This window comes from Chlorocebus sabaeus, chromosome 4 (genome assembly GCF_047675955.1).
Source record: "Chlorocebus sabaeus isolate Y175 chromosome 4, mChlSab1.0.hap1, whole genome shotgun sequence".
NCBI classification, from domain to species: domain Eukaryota; kingdom Metazoa; phylum Chordata; class Mammalia; order Primates; family Cercopithecidae; genus Chlorocebus; species Chlorocebus sabaeus.
In genome coordinates this window covers 16,393,895-16,398,542 of record NC_132907.1, presented here as the reverse complement: position 1 = coordinate 16,398,542, position 4,648 = coordinate 16,393,895, and positions in this window count along the sequence as shown.

The window sequence follows — 4,648 nt, the reverse complement described above, 5'->3', positions numbered from 1 at the left end:
GGGAGATCAGAGATTGAGAAACCACCAGTTTAGCTTTCTCCAGCAGTCTAAGAGAAAAAAAGGCATGAACTAGATGTGGTTATGAAAGAGAACAGATTGAAAGGCATAGCCAAGGTGGAGTACTTGGTGGAGGTGGGGCCTTGATAAGGTTTGGCTATGTCCTCACCCAAATCTCATCTCAAATTGTAATTTGAATTGTAATCTCCACCTATGGAGGGAGGGACCTGGTGGGAGGTGATTGGATCGTGGAGGTGGTTTCCTCCATGCTGTTCTTGTGATAGTGAGCAAGTTCTCACAAGATCTGGTAGTTTTATAAGGGGCTCTTCCCCTTTTGCTCTCTTCTCTCTTGCCTGCGCCATGTAAGACATGCCTACTTCCCCTTCTGCCATGATTGTAAGTTTCCTGAAACCTCCCCAACCATGCAGAACTGTAAATCAGTTAAACCTCTTTTCTGGCCCATCACAGAGGCTCACGTCTGTAATCCCAGCACTTCGGGAGGCCAAGGTGGGCAGATCATGAGGTCAGGAGAGCAAGACCATCCTGGCTAACATGGTGACACACTGTCTCTACTAAAAATACAAAAAAATTAGCCGGGCGTGGTGATGGGTGCCTGTAGTCCCAGCTACTTGGGAGACTGAGGCAGGAGAATGGCATGAATCTGGGAGGCAGAGCTTGCGGTGAGCTGAGATTGTACCACTGCACTTCAGCCTGGGTGACAGAGCAAGACTCCATCTCAAAAAACAAACAAACAAACAAAGAACCCCCACCTCTTTTCTTTGTAAGTTACCAAGTCTCAGGCAGTTGTTTATAGCAGTGTGAAAACAGACTAATATAGGCCTAATAGCAACTCACCCGCCCTTGCTAAGGGCTTGTCCTGGGTTTTGGAATCTGGAGATGAAGTTTCTTCATGGCTTTCCCTCTGCCTGGAATGTGTATCTGTTCTTGTCCTGACCCTTAGTCATTGCTTTTCTAGCCTCTTCAAGGCCAGTCTTGAGTCCTGCCTTAAAAGAGTCCATACATCCATCAAGAGAAGAATGGATAAACTGATGCATCCGTACAGTGAAATATTACTGTTGGAGAAAATGGGGACCAGGACTGTAAATCTCTTGAGCAGACAAAGCCAGTTAAGTCATGGACACAAACTTGACCTAGATAAGCTAAACTTAACTTGGGCTATTTTTTGTAAATACCTGCATTAACGCAAAATGAAGTTTAAGTTTAATCAGAAGTCACCAACTAACTTATATAATAAGGGACTTTCCAGTGGCGGGGGGAGACCAAATAAGGCAACTACACAATCATAACCAAGCCATTATTTTCTTTGCCTTGCTTCCAAGTTACAAAAGCCTTTTCCTTGCATTCCCTTGGTAGAGCCCTGAACCACTTTTGGTTTGGAGCTGCCCAATTTGTGAATTGCTGTTTGCTGAAATAAACTCTATAAAAATTTAACAGGACTTATCGTTTAACACTATATAGTAATAAAAAGGAATAAACCACTGATACCTGGAACAACTTGGGTAAAACTCAAATAAATCATGCTGAAATAAGCCATATAGGATGTACAAGAGTGTATCCTATATGATTCTATTATATGAAGTTTAGAAATAGGAAAAACTAACCTATAATGAGAAAAAAAAAATAGTGGTTACCTCTGGGGGTTGGGGTTGAGGACTGACTAAGAGGGAGTTTTCTAGGGTGATAGAGATTGGGTTATAGAAAGGTGTATGTCGTTATCAAAACCTGTAGGATGTTTATCCTTAAGATCTGCATTTCATGAGTAAATTTTACCAAAATAGCGAACTACATCTAATAGGCAAGCTGAAGAATGTAGGCATGAAGAATACGGATATCTGTAACTTTAAAATGCATCAAAATATAGGATGGATAGATGGATGGCTCCATATATGATAAAGCAGAGATAGCAAAGTGTTAATGATAGAATCTAGGTGATAGGTAAATGGGTGCTTACTGTACAATTCTGTCAACCTTTCCGTGTGCTTGAATTACTCATTATAAAATGCTGAGTGGTATGGCGTGGTGGGGGAGGGGGAGGAATCCCTAGTCTAAGTTTTGTCAATTCACCTATCAAAAGTAAAGACAACTGGCAGTGAGAAGTCAACCTGTGGACAGTGATAGTCAACTGGAAGCCTCCTAACTCCTTGTCTCTGGCCTTTTGAAGGGGACCATGACTAGGCACTGAAAAGGAGGCAGTCTAATTCAGGATCCCTTTCCCAAATTACTTTAGCTGGTAGATGCTGAAAAAAATCTCTTTTCCCTCCAGCTTTTCCTGACTTCCAGCATCGTGAAATCTTTTCCTCCTTGCAGACGGAACTCTGTCCCTTTAGTTTTGTCTTGTGTTTGTCTTTGTGTTAGGGCTCCTAGGCAAAGTAGAGACCATCTCATTTTTTCTTCTAATTAGATTTCACATTTGATTACTTACTACAAAGCTATTTGAAATATCACACACCAATGTGTTTTATCCTTTTTTTTTTTTTTAAGAAAAAGTTTAACAGAAATGTCACTATATTTACAGAGTAACTTCCTGGCACACATCAGTTCAGCTGGGGAACAGAAAGGACAGGAGCAGATCATTAGAAATGGCCATTAAAGTAATTCTCCCTGGTAACAAGAACAGCACTTCATGTAGCTTATAGGCCTTCTTTCTTCTGTTTGGCTAGGAGCTTTATCCCACTTTATCCCCGTGGTGGCGGGGGCCTGTAATAATACCTTGGGCTGGGCGCAGTGGTTCATGCCTGTAATTCCAGCACTGTGGGAGGCCGAGGCAGGTGGATCACTTGAGGCCAGGAGTTGATCATTTGAGACCAGCCTGGCCAACATGGTGAAACCTCTTCTCTACTAAAAATACAAAAATGGGCGGAGTGTGGTGGCTCAGGCCTGTAATCCCAGCACTCTGGGAGGTCGAGGTGGGTGGATCACTTGTCAGGAGTTTGAGACCAGCTTGGCCAACATGGCAAAACCCCGTCTCTACTAAAAATACAAAAATTAGCTAGGCGTGATGGTACATGCCTGTAATCCCAACTACTGGGGAGGCTGAGGCAGGAGAATTGCTTGAACCTGGGAGTCGGAAGTTGCAGTGAGCCAAGATGGTGCCACTGCACTGCAGCCTGGGTGACGTGGTGAAAGCTTCTCTCTAATAAAAATACAAAAATTAGCCGGGCATGGTAGCGGGGTCCTGTAATCCCAGTTACTTGGGAGGCTGAGGCAGGAGAATTGCTTGAACCCTGGAGTTGGAGGTTGCTGTGAGCTGAGATTGTACCACTGCATGCCAGCCTGGGCGACAGAGGGAGACTGTCTCAAAAAAAAAAAAGAAAAAAAAAAGGAAAAAAAATTAGCTGGGCTTGGTGGCACACACCTGTAATCCCGGCTACAGGGAGGCTGAGGCAGAATTGCTTGAACCTAGGAGGCAGAGGTTGCAGTGAGTCGAGATTTTGCCATCACTGCATTCCAGGCTGGGTGACAGAATAAGACTGTCTCAAAACCAAAAAGTATTATCTTCTCCTTATAGAGTCTCTAATCCTATTTCCATTAGTCATTTAATCATGCATTTCTTTTCTTTCTCTCTGCTGGAACATCTTTAATTACAAGGTTCAATCTTTCATAGATAACTATTTGTCTGAATCCCTTCAACAGCTGGCCAGCCAACGTTTTCCTCACAGTCATGTTGCCTAATTAGGCCATTTACAGTTTTTAGTTTACTGCCTGTATAAGAAAAGCATCTGCTAAGGGCAATCTATTGAGTTTGTTTACTGTTTCTCTTGGAGTTACTGATATTAAATACTTTTTAATGTATTTGCATTACACATTTAAGAAGGTCTTGCTCTTAAAATAGATCAGCAACAAGGAAATCTTTTTGATACAGGGTTTTGGTCTGTCACCCAGGCTGCTGGAGTGATGACACGATTTCGGTTCACTGCAGCCTCCACCTCCTGGGCTCAAGTGACCCTCCTACCTCAGCCTCCCAAGTAGCTTGGACTCCAGGCAGGCACCACCATACCCAGCTAGTTTTTTGGTATTTTTTGTAGAGACGTGGTTTTGCCATGTTGCCCAGGCTGAGAAAATCTAATCTTTACAACTTTGCCTTCTGAAATCTCATATACTAACTTATAATTTGCTTTCCTGTTTTGCTTTACTGAGATGTCTTAGAGATGGGAATTAAAACTTGTTTTTTTTTCTTCCTTAGAGTGCAAAAGCAGTGCCTTACAAACTTAAGCAGGCTTCAGATTAGCTGAGATGTTTGTTTAAAAGGCAGATTCTGGGACCCATTCCTGATTCAGGAATAGCAGGTACAACATTTTGAGAAACATTGCCTTTAAGGAAGTGGGTATGTCACACACAATTTTAATCTCACAGAAACAAAAAATGTGCTAATCTGAACATTTAAAACATTTGTTTTATTATTTACATGTTTGCCCCAAGTTATCACTTTACAGTGCTGTTCCATAAGGAAATCTGGAAAAAGACTTGATTTTGATTGTTTCCTAACACAACTAATCTTTGTTTTGTGTGATTCTTGGCTAATTCTATGTTTTCCTTTCTCTATTTTTAAGCTGACCATGGAGATATACTGCCATCAGAGTTTCTTTGAAATTTTGTGTGGAGTGTACAAAGAACAACAGGAGGTCAGCAC